Raw genomic sequence first — 13,571 nt, forward strand, 5'->3', positions numbered from 1 at the left:
ATCTGACCCTCTCTAAGGTGGGGCTTGGGCATGAGGTTTGGGGGAACGTGGGTGACGGTCGGTGCTAGGGTGGGGTAAGATGCTGTCCAGAGGACAAACCACAGGGACCCTGGAGTCTCATGTTTACTAATGGACCTCAGTCCATTTCCCATTTGAAAGTCCCTGGGCTGCCCCTCTGCTACTGATCTCCATGTCTTGGCGAGGGACCTTATTTGCTGTGTCTTAGACCTTCCGGAGAATAAGACCATGGTGGGAGGGAGGGAGTTTTGGATCTCAGTTTCCCATTCTCCAGTCCAGATGGCCCAGGAAATCAGTCTCATTTATAATAGTTCCTGAGTGGTCTGTTCATGTTACATTTAAAATCATAAAGCTGGAGCTCCTGGGCGGCTCAGTCAGTTGGGTGTCTGACTCTTGATTTCGGTTCGGGTCATGGCCTCGCAGTTTGTGGGATTGAGTCCCACATCTGGCTCAGTGCAGAGCCTGCTTGGGATTCTCTCCCTCTCTCTCTCTCCCTCTCTCCTTAGCGGCTCATTCTCTCTCTGTCTTTCTCAAAAATAAATAAATAAACATTTTTTAAAAATCATAAAGCTACTTTATAATGTTTTGAGGAACAGACGGGGACAAACTCAATTTTGTCATTCGGTCTTCTAATTATAAAAGTATCCACAACTGTAAAATTTTTATACAGGACAGACAGGAAGGTTGTAGAAAGGAATAGGCTTTCGAGATTAGACTGGGAGTTAGGGCTAGGCCTGAAATTCAGATCAAGGATGTCTCCTGTCCCTTAGTCTTTAATGTACCTTGGTCATGAGTAAACCTGGTTTTATATTTTATTAGGATAATGCCGCATGGGCTGCCCCAAGGGGGTTGTTAAAATGTCCCGCCTCGCACCAGGTCCTCTGTGTGTGACGTGCATGTTGTGCACTGTCCAAGGGTACCTGGTTGGGAGGGGGTGAGGTGAGACCTGGGAGAGGGGGTACTGAAACCCAGTCTGTCCTCCCTGCTGAGCTTTCCGTCCTGCGGTGGGGCTCCTGGGGAAAGAGGCATTTTGTCTAATTTGCTCAAAGGCCTCGCCTAGGTTGGTGGTAACCTTGCTTTTCCCTGGAGAGTTCACTGTGGGGTGGGAATGTGGAGTGCCTGGGGCCACCCAGAATGAGGTCCAGGGGCAGGGAGGTATCTAGTCTGGAGCCCTGAAGGGGGCAAGGTGTGGTAGTCACTGGTATCTGGGGTAACAGAACTCCAGGGTGCTGAGGGGTCCAGACTAGAACCTGGCTGCAAGGCCAACACCAAGGGCCCCTCTGGTCAAGGCCTTGGGGCTAAGGAACAGGAAGTATCTGTCTTACCAGCAGAGGAGTGAGCAGATGACGTGAGGGAGTGTGGTCTCTAACACATATGTAGTGACGTGTCACAGCCATCTGGGTGACAGCGCTGCTTTATGGAGGGGGAAACTGAGGTTCAGAATGTGACATGACTTGCCCAGCGCTTCAGGCAAGAAGTGGTAGAGCCGGGACTAGAACCCGGACTTGCCTGGCATCTTGTGGGGAGAGGGCACTGACTCATTAGTGGCCCCCAGCTTCCTACCAGGTGGCTGAGGCCCTGGGACCCCGACTCAGTCCTTACTCCCCGGAGGGCTGCTCCTCACCACCTCCGCCACTCCTGGGTCTCCAGAGGAAGGATCACACCATGGACGGGATGGGACAGAAATCTGGTGCCAGGGAAGTGACAGGACAGAGATTCGGAGCTGCTGCAGGGCAGGAGACTCCTCTGTAGTTCTTTGGGCCTGGTATGCAGCGGCCACCCATCCCTGGGAGACAGAAAGTAGGCATGTGGGCCCGAGGATCAGTCAGCTGCCTGCCTGTGCACCTGCCGCCTTGCTAGCCTAGCTGGGCTGGAAGGAGCTAGCTTCTGCAGGGGGGCGGGGGCCACTTCTGCACCCTCTGGGCCAGGAACCCAGCCCCCACCCAGTTCCTCATATCTAAGGGAAGTGTCTCCAAGGCTTCTTGCCTGTTTGGCAGAGTCCTGAGAACACCCAGGAGGGCGGCAGATCAAATGTGACCCTGCCCATAGGTATCACCTGGTGATTATCTTGGGGGGCAGGTGGTGGAGTTGGGGGTACTGGGCATTGCAGGGCTCCAGGGCAGTTGTGCACAGTCATGTTGTTGGTAGGGAGTGTGGGAACTGAAGGCTGTGTTTGGGGGAGGGCAGATCTGCTGTGTGGCTGCCAAGTGGGGTGGGAGGTACGTGTCCCTGGAGGCTGTGTGAGGTGTAAGTTTGTGGTATGGGTAGGTTGTGGTTTGTAGACCTGGACTGGCCACAGCTGGATGTGTACTGTTGTTGGTTCCTGTGTGGGCCACCGGAGGGGTTTCCTGAGGGCTATATGCTAAGGACCCTGCCTAGCCTGCCCGGGGTGGCAGGGGTGCGAGGGGAGGGCATGTAGGGGAGGAGAGAGTGAGTGGTGGACAACCTCAGGCCTCAGTGTGGACCCTGGGCCTGCCTTCCTTTCCTTCTGTTCACCCATCACTGATCCTTCCCTTGAACCCAGCACGCAGTTCTGTGTAGAGGAGGCCTGAAGATATCATGGTGGGTGGGAGCAAAGAAGGGTCTTGGCTGAAGGGACCTCAGAGCTGAATGTGGAAGGAGTTAGGACCTTCTAGGCTGCCCTGACTCAGGCCTGACTCACTCATGCAAATCAGAATGCAAAGGAGGCTCACACCCTTGTGGGAGTCCCCAGACCTGTCTGGGTGTTACTACTGCCTTCTTACATCCCCCATTCCTGCCCCCACTGAAATCACCCTCCTGGATCTGCGGGGGCCCTTTCTTATTCCTGTGAGCTGTGCACACTCAACTCCCTTTGGCTGGAAGCACAATCTCCTACTTCTTCAAAGCCCAGCTCAGTAGGACCCTCTGGAAGCCTTTCTGACTTTATCAGACAGAGGCAGTCACATCCTCTGAAGGCCCTGTTGGCTCCAGCAAGTGACCTGGGCAAATTTCCACCTCACACAGCTTTCCTGAAATGGGGTAAAAATCTCAGGCCTTGGGATTGTTGTGAGGACAACCGAGATAAGGGTGGAAATCTGGCCAAGGACTGGGCATACAGTAGGCATTTTAGGAAATGGAGGAAGTGGGAGTGTGCCTGTCCTTGGCTAAGGCTTTGGGCTGCCTTCCTGCTGCACTGGTGGGCATGGCACAAGGGAGAGGCTGGCCTGGGACAGAGAAGGGGGAGATTTAAACTGGGGTGGGGGGGCGAAGTGGTAATTAGAAGACAGAAAGGTGAAAGCTTTGCCTCCAGCAAAGACGGTCTAGGTCAGACCGGAAGAAGGACTGGCTAGCAAGGATTAGAGATTCCAGATGACTCTTACCTCTGGACTGAGTGCCCCTGTGCCAGCCAGGCCCTAGGCTCTGCCGTGGAGAGCAGGGAGGATGAGAAGGGGTGCAGATTCTCAGGCGCAGTGGGGGTCGGGTGGAGATGGATCTTCATGAATGGAACAACTAGAGACAGATCAGGAGCAGCGCTCTACCATAGGGCTCAGCCTCCGAGGTTTAGGAGCCCAAGGGGAGCAGTTAGGGAGGATTTGCTGGACCTGGAATCAGTACCTGAAGGTGGGAGGATGTGGCTCATTTGCTCATCATTGTCAGCAGACATTTTCAGGGATCCCATATGCTAAGCTGGTGCCTGGTGCAAAAAGTGACATGGAGGGAGTCCTGAGCCAGCCCAGCCTGGCTGGGGCTTGAGGGATGTCAAGTCACTTCCTCTCTGTGGGTGTTTGTTTCTTCATTTGTAAATGTCAGGGCTGAAGAATGACAAGGGGCTGGACTTGTGGCTTTGAGCAGGGTGGGATCTGAGCAGGGGTGGGATCTGAGCAGAGGTGGGAGCAAGGTTGGCACAGCAGAGGAGAGCTGGAGGGAGACAGGAGAAGCAGGGGCAGGGTGGGGTGTTGAAGCTTGAGCTGGGCCCTTGGGGTGGGGGAGGAGGGGAACCCCCCAGTTTGTGGCCATGCTGTCACAACAGGATGACACTCCCCTCTGCTGGGTCCCTGCTTTCCTGGGGGTGGAGATTCAGTGCGATGTCTTAGCAGCTGGAGGGCTTAAACCCCCAAACCAGGGCCAGGATCAGGGTACAGTGAGTATGGCATTTGCCTTGGGAACAAATTATAAGGGGCCGGGGTGGGCAAAAAGAACAGTAATCGAGGTAATATTTTTAAGCCATATTTTTAAAAAAATCAAAACTAATGAAAAAATCCAAGAAAATAACCAAAATAAAAAAAATAATGTTTATTTTTGAGAGAGAGAAAGAGACAGAGTGTGAGTGGGGAGGAGGGGAACCCCCCCAGTTCCCCAGGCAGAGAGGGAGGGAAACACAGAATTTGAAGCAGGCTCTAGGCTCTGAGCTGTCAACATAGGGCCCCACATGGGGTTCAAACCCACGAGCCATGAGATCATGACCTGAGCTGAAGTCAGACGCTTAACTGACTGAGCCCCCCCGGGCGCCCCCAAAATACCAAAATTTTAAATAAAGAGGTTCAGTATTGCTGTTTCCTTCTTTGCTTCAGGCTCCAGCATGGCTCAGAAGGGCACTGTTCCAAACTTCTTTTTCAAGAGCTGTCTCCTTCAGGAAGCCTTCCCTGATCCTTAGCTTGCTGAGGGCCCTGTGGGCTGTTTTCCCTGGCTGGATGGTGTCAGACCCCCTCTAGCCTGAGATTCCTGGAGTGCCAGTCCAGGTCTGAAGTTCATGCTACTAGAACCTTGAACAGGGCCGTCCTAGAGGGGAATCAGTGTGGATCCCTGAGCCTGACCTTGGCCTGCAGTCTTTCTTGCAGGAATGGGAGCTTGAGGGGGACCCACGATGGGGCTGACCCTTTCTCAGGGATGAAAGGAAGTGGTTTCCTGTTTCCCAGTCCTGGTGATTTCAGTAGGGTGGTTGGGGCCATCATCAGTTCATGTTGAACTGTTAGAACAGGGCCCAGGCTGTAGCAGGTGCTCACTTAGTATTCATGATCGCTTTTGAGAGGCAGTGAGCAGTGTGGTTAAGAGTCTAGAGTATCCAGAAGAAGTGAAATGGAAGCCACAGGTGCGGTTTAAAATTTCCTGGTGGTTGGGCGCCTGGGTGGGTCAGTCAGTTAAGCGTCAGACTTCAACTCAGGTCATGATATCACGGTTCGTGAATTCAAGCCCCTCTGCTGACAGTGCAGAGGCTGGAGCCTGCTTCAGATTCTGTGTCTCCCTCTATCTCTGCCCCTCCCCTGCTCGTGCTCTGTCTCTCTCAAAAATAAAAATATTAAACATTTTTTTTCTGGTGGTCACATTAAGAAGAAACAGGTGAGGGGTCCCTGGATGGCTTAGTCGATTAAGCGTCAGACTTCAGCTCGGGTCATGATCTCCCGGCTCGTGGGTTTGAGCTGGGCGTCATGCTCTGTGACAGCTCAGAGCCTGGAGAGCCTGCTTCAGATTCTGTGTCTCCCTCTCTGTGCTTCTTTTCCGCTCACGCTCTCTCTCAAAAATAAACATTAAAGAAAAAGAAGAAACAGGTGAAATTAATTTTAATAATGTATACTTGCATTGTGTAATAAATAGAAACAATAGAGAGATTTTATATTCTTGGGTGTTTTGTACAAAGTCTTCAAAGTCCATGGGGTGCCTGGGTGTCTTAGTCGGTTAAGTATCCGACTTCAGCTCAGGTCATGATCTCATGGTTCGTGGATTCGAGCCCCACGTCGGGCTCTGTGCTGACAGCTAGCTCAGAGCCTGGTGCCTGTCAGATTTTGTATCTCCCTCTCTCTGACCCTCCCCCTGCTCATGCTGTCTCTCTCTCTCTCTCTCAGAAATAAATTAAAAAAAAAAAACATTAAAAATAAAAAAGTAAATTAAAAAAACAAAATTCAGTGGGTACTTTATACAACACACACTTCATTAGGTGGCAGCATCTTGAGTGCTCAACAGCCCCATGCGGTTACTACTGGTTACTGTATTAGACAAAGCCTAACTAGACTATATTCAAGCAGCCCCGTCCTAGCTGTGTGACTTTGGGCAGATTACTTACCTTGTCTGTGCCTCAGTTTCTTCATCTTGAGGTATGAGATATGTACCTCATAGGGTTGCTGTGAAGATTAATTAATAAAAAGTGCTTAGGTACCTGGCATATAATAAGGACTATTCATGTTGTCTGTTATTTTTTATTTTATTTATTAGGGTTTTTTTTTAAGTATTTTACAAAATATTTATTTATTTTTGAGAGAAAGGGAGAGCACAAGCAGGGGAGTGGCAGAGAGAGAGAGAGAGAGAGGGAGACACAGAATCTGAAGCACAGAATCCATCAGCTCTGTGCTGACAGCTCAGAGCCTGACACGGGGCTCCAACTCACACACTGTGAGATCATGACCTGAGTCCGAGCCGGACAGTTAACTGACTGAGCCACCCAGGCCCCCCTATTGTTTTTTAAAAAATTGTCAGTTGAATAGCATTGCCTTTCTTTGTCAATTCCTTCTGAAATAAGAATTGCCCAAGATTTATTTTTAAAATACTTTTAGGGGCACCAGGTTGGCTCTGTCAGTTAAGCATCTGACTTTTGATTGTGGCTCAGGTCATGATCTCATTGTTCTTGGGATTGATCCCCGAGTTGGGCTCTGTGCTGGCAGTGTGGAGCCTGCCTGGGATATTCTCTTTCTCTCCCACTGTCTCTGCCCCTCCCCTGCTCATGCTTTTTCTCTGTCTCTCTCAAAATAAGTAAATAAACTGAAAAAATAAAATAAAATACTTTTAAAACCTATACCTATTTTAGCCCCATCCTAAGAAATATTGTAGAGTCTACTTGAGACAAATACCTAACTAGTAAGTTGAAATGTTCACAAGTACCCCCTAAAGCCGTCACGCAGAGCCCAGCAGTTTTCCGCCGACCCTCCTCTAGTGGCAGGAAACCTGCTGTGCCCCAGAAGAAGAGCCCATCTACCCTCTCCCGGCCCCCAGTAGAGCCCGAGCTGCCTGAGCTTTCAGGCAGCCTGCCCTCAGGGATGGCCAGTTAGTGCCCCTCCCACCTGGAAATACGCTCATTTGGCCCCCACATGTGTTTAAGAGCAGTACCTCTGAGGTCTCATGCCTCAGCTGGTCCCCTCTACCCACACCCCACCCTGTGGCTATCAGGCTTCATGGAGCGGGTCCTGTTTCCCTGGGTCTCCCCTGTGTCCCCCACCTCTCACTGACAGGCTCTGCCTTCCAGTGGGAACTGCATCTTCCCCCTCCCAGTCCTCCTGGGGGCACTCCAGGCCCAACAATTCCCACCAGAGACCGCCTCTACACCTCCCTGCTGCTGGTTCTGGGGAGGGCCGGACAACAGAAAGTCCTGACTCCTCTTCGCCACCACCACCACCACCCGTGTGGCCGTTTCCTCTGGGAGAGCCTTTGCCTCTTCACTCCTGCAAGCAGGCCTTTCTCTGTCTAACCTCTGCTGCCCCACCTGGCTTCCATTAGGCTCCCTGAACTCTTCCTCCTTCCTCTATCCTCTTCCCCATCTCGTGCTTCCTTCTTACTCTTCCCCCCTCCCCTTCCCTTCTTCCTTCCTCCCTCCTCCTGGTCCTCCTGACACCCCACTGCTCAAAGTGGCTCCACCCCTGTCCTTGCAGGTGCCTCTTGGATCAAGATGAGGAGCAATTCAGAGTAGCTGCTGCCCCCAGGAGGATCCCTGGTGTCCTGGCCACCCAGTGGGTGAGTCAGGAGGTGGGAAGTAGGGAGCTGGGCTGAGTGTGGCCGGCTCAGCCCCAGCTTTGAGGTGGGGGAGGCTTCATGGAGGCCAGACCTGAGGTCCCAGTTTTCATTTTGAAAATAGGCAGAGGAGCAGAGAGAGGGTGAGGCTAAAGAGCTTCCCAGGAGGGCTTTGAAGGGCTGGGATAGGGCAGGGGTAGTGGGTTGGGTGGGGGGTGTGTATCACATTATCTTTTTTCCCCCCACCTTTTTATATCACATTATCCTTTAAATTGTATTTGGTTTTTGGAAAGTGGTACAAAAGTTTAAGATACAGAGCCGTGTAGTGAAAGGTAACACTCCCTCCCTTATACCCCCAGCTGCCAGTTCTCCTCCCCAAAGGCAGGTGGTTTCTTGTATATCCATCCAGAGGTAGTGTGTGTGTCTACATGCATACACACACACATATACACACACACACATATGTACATATATGTACATATAAATTATTTTTAATGTTTATTTAATTTTAAGAGAGACAGACAGAGGTGAGCAGGGGAGGGGCAGAGAGAGGGAGACACAGAATCTGAAGCAGGCTCCAGGCTCTGAGCTGTCAGCATAGAGCCTGATGTGGGGCTGGAACTCAGACTGCGAGATCATGACCTGAGCCAAAGTTGGTTGCCTAACCAGCTGAGCCACCCAGGCGCCCCTGTACATTTTTTTAATTTAACCCAGATATTTACATAATTGAAAAGTGTTCTGCATCTAATTTTTCCACCTAACAACAAATCCTTAATATCATTTTAGGTGAACTTTAGAATTTGCCTGTTGGTAATTTGGTGGTGGGGAGGGTTGTGTTTTGTACTGGCTGTCACTTAACCCAGGAATAACTGATGTCTTCATAATGGTGAGAGCCAGTTTATCCAAGAACACCAAGTGTATTTCTGTTTGTTTGTGTCTTCCTTTGGGGCCCTCAACAGCCTTTTTAAAGAACTCACACGGTTCAGGGGCACCTGGGTGGCTCAGTCAGTTAAGTGTCCGACTCTTGATTTTGGCTCAAGTCATGATACCACGGTTCATGAGTCAGAGCCCCACGTCGGGCTCTGTGCTGACAGTGCAGCACTTGCTTGGGATTCTCTCTCTCCCTCTCTCTCTGCCCCTCTCCTGCTCACTCTCTCTCTCAAAGTAAATAAACTTAAAAAAATAACTGACATAGTTCAAAATGTAGGTAATAGATAAAGATTATAGATGCAGAGTGAAAAGTCTTCCTCCCACCGGTGGTGGGTTCCTGGGGAAGCCAATGGAGCCTCAGCTTCAGGCTCCGTCCAAGGCCCAGAATGGGCCTGGGCAGTGTGTGCATGTGGTCATGTGGTTTGAGAATTTTTACAGAAGTAAGATATTCTTTCTTATTCCAGTTAATTTTTTTGAATTGAGACATGATTTACATACAACATTGTATTAGTTTTCAGGTGTGAAACTAATGATTTGGTATTTGTGTATATTGTAAAATGGTAAGATATTCTGATATTCTTTTTTTTGTTTTTAAGTTTATTTATTTACTTTGAGAGAGAGAGAGCACACGAGCAGGGGAAGGGCAGAGAGAGAGGCAGAGAGGGAATCCCAAGCACTTTTCACTGTCAGCACAAAGACCAGCAATGCAGGGCTCGGTCTTACAAATTGTGAGATCGTGACCTGAGCCAAAACCAAGAATCAGAGCCTTAACTGACTGAGCCACCCGGGTGCCCCTGATATTCTTTTCCTTTAAAAAAATTTTTTTTTAATGTTTGTTTATTTTTGAGAGAGAGTGTGAGCAGAGGAGTGGCAGAGAGAGGGAGACACAGAATCCAAAACAGGCTCCAGGCTCTGAGTTGTCAGCATAGAGCCTGATGTGGGGCTTGAACACGAACTGCAAGATCATGACCTGAGCCGAAGTTGGAGACTTAACCGACTGAGCCACCCAGGCTCCTGCCTGTACTCTTTTTTTTTTTTTTTTAAATTAATTAGTTAATGGGGTGCTAGCGTGACTCAGTCGGTTGATCATCCAACTTTGGCTCAGGTCATGATCTTGTAGTTCATGAGTTTGAGCCCCACATCGGGCATGCTGCTCTCAGCACAGAGCCTGCTTCGGACCTTCTGTCGCCTTCTCCTTCTGTCCCTCCCCTGCTTGTGCTTTCTCTCTCAAAAATAAATAAAACATTAAAAAACAATTTTAATTAATTAATTAATTTTTAAATTTACATCCAAAGTTAGTTAGCATATGGTGCAACAATGATTTCAGGAGTAGATCCCTTAATGCTTCTTACCCATTTAGCCCATACCCACTCCCACAACCCCTCCAGCAACCCTCTGTTTGTTCTCCATATTTAAGAGTCTCTTATGTTTTGTTCCCCTCCCTGTTTTTATATTATTTTTGCTTCCCTTCCCTTATGTTCATCTGTTTTATATCTTAAATATCTCATATGATTGAAGTCATGATAACTTGTCTTTCTCTGACTAATTTCACTTAGCAGAATACCCTTCAGTTCCATCCATGTAGCTGCAAATGGCAAGATTTCATTCTCTTTGATTGCCACATAGTACTCCATTGTATGTATATACCACATCTTCTTTATCCATTCATCCATCAATGAACATTTGGGCTCTTTCCATACTTTGGCTGTTGTTGATAGTGCTGCCATGAACATTGGGGTGCATGTACCCCTTCGAAACAGCATACCTGTATCTCTTGGATAACTACCCTACTAGTGCAGTTGCTGGGTTGTAGGATAGTTCTATTTTTAGTTTTTTGAGGCACCTCCATACTGTTTTCCAGAGTGGCTGCACCAGTTCATATTCCCACCAGCAGTGCAAAAGAGATCCTTTTTCTCCACATCCTTGCCAACATCCGTTGTTGCTTGAGTTGTTAATGTTGGCCATTCTGACTGGTGTGAGGCAGTATCTCCTTGTGGTTTTGGTTTGTAATTCCCTGATGATGAGTGATGTTGAGCAATTCTTCATGTGTCTGTTTGCCATCTGGATGTCTTCTTTGGAGAAGTGTCTATTCATGTCTTTTGCCCATTTCTTCACTGGATTCTTTGTTTTTCTGGGTGTTGAGTTTGGTAAGTTCTTTATAGATTTTGGATACTAACCCTTTATCTGATATGTCATTTTCAAATATCTTCTCCCATTCCATTGGTTGCCTTTTAGTTTTGCTGATTGTTTCCTTCTGATATTCTTTTTCTTAAAAATGGAATTGAACATGTGTCAGCATCCGACCCCTTGAAGCCTGGTTCTGTGTCTGCTCCCTTCCATCCCCTCAGCCCTCAGTTTTCCTCCTTAGAGGCAATGTCACCTTGTGTCTGATGTATCTTTTCAGAGATATTTTATGCATTTACCATCACCACATACTAATCTATCCTCTGGTTTGTTTTTTTCTACATAAAGGCAGAATGTTTTATATACTGTTCTGCACCTTTCTTTAGTCACTTAACAACATACCTGGGAGGTCATCCCATATCAGTATGTATGTACTGAGTTTCCTCATTTTTTTAAGGTTGCACAGTATTCTACTATATGACCACACTATAGTTTAGTTAACCATTCCCTGATTGATGGGTATTTTGGTTATTTCCAGTCTTTTGTTACTGTATACATCACTGTTGCTGGTCACTGAGGAAGACTACAGAATAAGTGTCTAGGGGTGGCTGGAACAAAGAACAGAAGGACTTGGGGTTTTCACAGCTATTGTGGCATTAATTGCCCTTCCCAGAGCCACTCCCACCAGCCAGGCAGGGGAATACCTCACCCTGTCACCACTTAGTGCACAGAGGTTAAGTTCTTTTTCATATGTTTAAGAGCCATTTATATTTTCCTTTCTGTGAATTTCTCTCTTCATATTTTTTGCCCATTTTTCTGTTAGGTCACTGACCAGCTTTTTAAAAAAAATGTTTATTTATTTTTGAGAGAGAGGAGGAGCAGAGAGAGACAAATCCCAAGTAGGCTCCATACCGTAAGCACAGAGCCAACTTGAGGCTCGAATTCATAAACCATGAGACCATGATCTGAGCCCGAAATCAAATTGGACCTGTTTATTATTTCTAGGTGCTTTTCAGTTTTTAGGAAAATTAGTTCTGTGTTTGAGATATGAGAGGCAGATGTCCCTTGAGTTGTCATTTATCTTTTGGCTTTGTTTCTGGTTCATTAAAGTAATTTTTTTTAATGTTTATTTACTTTTGAGAGACAGAGAGAGAGGAGATGGAGCATGAACAGGGAAGGGGCAGAGAGAGAGGGAGACACAGAATCGAAATAGGCTCTACGCTCTGAGCTGTAAGCAAAGAGCCTAATGCGGGGCTCTTACTCCCAAACCACAAGATCATGACCTGAGCCGAAGTTAGATGCTTAACTGACTGAGCCACCCAGGTGCCCCTGTTTCTAGTGCATTTTAATCATGTGTGAATGTGTGGTTTTTATATAGTTTAGTATTTTACTCTTTTATCTTTCTGGGTTTGTATCATTTCTAAAAGGCTTTTGCCTCTCTGAAATATTTTAAATCCTTTCATAGTTTTATTTTTTGTAATGAAATCTTTGATCTTTCTAATTTATCTGGTTATAAGGTGTGAGGTAGAGGTGTAACTTTGTTTCTAGATTGATCTACTGTCCCAACAACTTAATAATTCATCTTTTCTCCACTAGTTTAAGATGTTACTTTTATTGTCCACTAAATTATTATATGCATTTGGGTCTATTTTTGAACTTTCTGTTCTCTCTCTCTTTATTTACTTATTTATTTATTTATTTAGAGAAAGAGAGAGCATGTGCAGGAGAAGAGCAGAGAGAGAGAAGGAGAGAGAGAATCCCAAGCAGGCTCTGCATTGTCAGCACAGAGCCAGACACGGGGATCTATCCCATGAAATGTGAGAGATCATGACCTGAGCTGAAATCAAGAGTCATACACTTAGCCACTGAGCCACCCAGGCACCCCAGAACCTTTTGTTCTGTTTAATTCCTCTGTTCAAATGCTGGTAACGTGTACTGTTTTAATTACTATGTCTTTATATGTTTTAATATGTGGTGAGTTTGGTTCTTGCTCTCTACCCTTTTTTTACCCTCCACCCCCTATTTCTAGAATTTTCCTGCCTCTTCCTGCTTGTTTACTTTTCCACATGAATTTTCAGATCCACTTGTCTAGCTCCCCTCCCCCCCCAGAAGTTGTGTGTATATTTAATAGGATTATGCATATTTATAAATTAACTCCAAGAGAATTAATCTTTATGATGTCTTCTACCCGGCAGCATACTGTATCTTTTCATTTGTCCAAGTCTCTTCTCTTACCTCTTCCTACGGATCCCACACATTTCTTATTATGTTTCTTCCTGGTGTTTTATGTTCTGTGGTGCTGTTGTAAACGAGGCTTTTCATCCTGGTTTCTACCTGGCTATTGCCTGTAACTATTGATTCTGTTATATTAGTTTTGAATCCAGCTCACTTGCTAATTCTTTTATTGTTTATAATAGTTTCTTAGTTGAGCTTCTTGGGTTTTCCAACTAAAAATTTATATTATTGTTAATCAATAGATAGTTTACCTCTTCCTGCCCAAATTTTTGTTTTTTTTGTTGTCTAGAACTTTCAGTGAATGTGAATAATACAATGATGATGTTGATGATGAATAATCATTGAGCAACTGGGTGGTTCAGTCAGTTGAGCATCTGACTCTTGATTTCACCTCACGTCATGATCTCAGGGTCATGGGGTTGAGCCCCACATCAGCCCCATTCAATATGGAGCCTGCCGGAGATTCTCTCTCTCCCTCTTCCCCTCTCCCTGCCCATGTGCTATCTCTCTCTAAAGTAAAAAAAAAAAAATAGGGAGGCCTGGGTGGCTCAGTCTGTTATTTAACTGACTTCAGTTTAGGTCACGATCTT

General features: G+C 47.1%; 1 protein-coding gene across 8 annotated transcripts in view; it reads left to right on the forward strand.

Annotated features, from left to right (window-relative positions):
- The window catches only part of ARAP1 (ArfGAP with RhoGAP domain, ankyrin repeat and PH domain 1), a 66,756-nt gene that overhangs the window by 10,484 nt on the left and 42,701 nt on the right, over positions 1-13,571 (forward strand). Inside the window, exons 1-2 of one of the 8 annotated variants that reach the window (XM_039251989.1) lie at positions 2,035-2,067; positions 7,614-7,695. The exons of 5 other annotated variants lie outside the window; for them this stretch is intronic. The gene's annotated coding sequence lies outside the window, so the exon portion shown is untranslated. Of the gene's footprint in view, positions 1-2,010; positions 2,068-7,613; positions 7,696-13,571 lie in introns of those variants that run through there. 2 more of the 8 variants (XM_039251987.1, XM_039251988.1) reach the window with 2 other exon arrangements.

This window comes from Hyaena hyaena, unplaced genomic scaffold, assembly GCF_003009895.1.
Source record: "Hyaena hyaena isolate Hyena2069 unplaced genomic scaffold, ASM300989v1 scaffold_406, whole genome shotgun sequence".
Classification (NCBI taxonomy): Eukaryota; Metazoa; Chordata; class Mammalia; order Carnivora; family Hyaenidae; genus Hyaena; species Hyaena hyaena.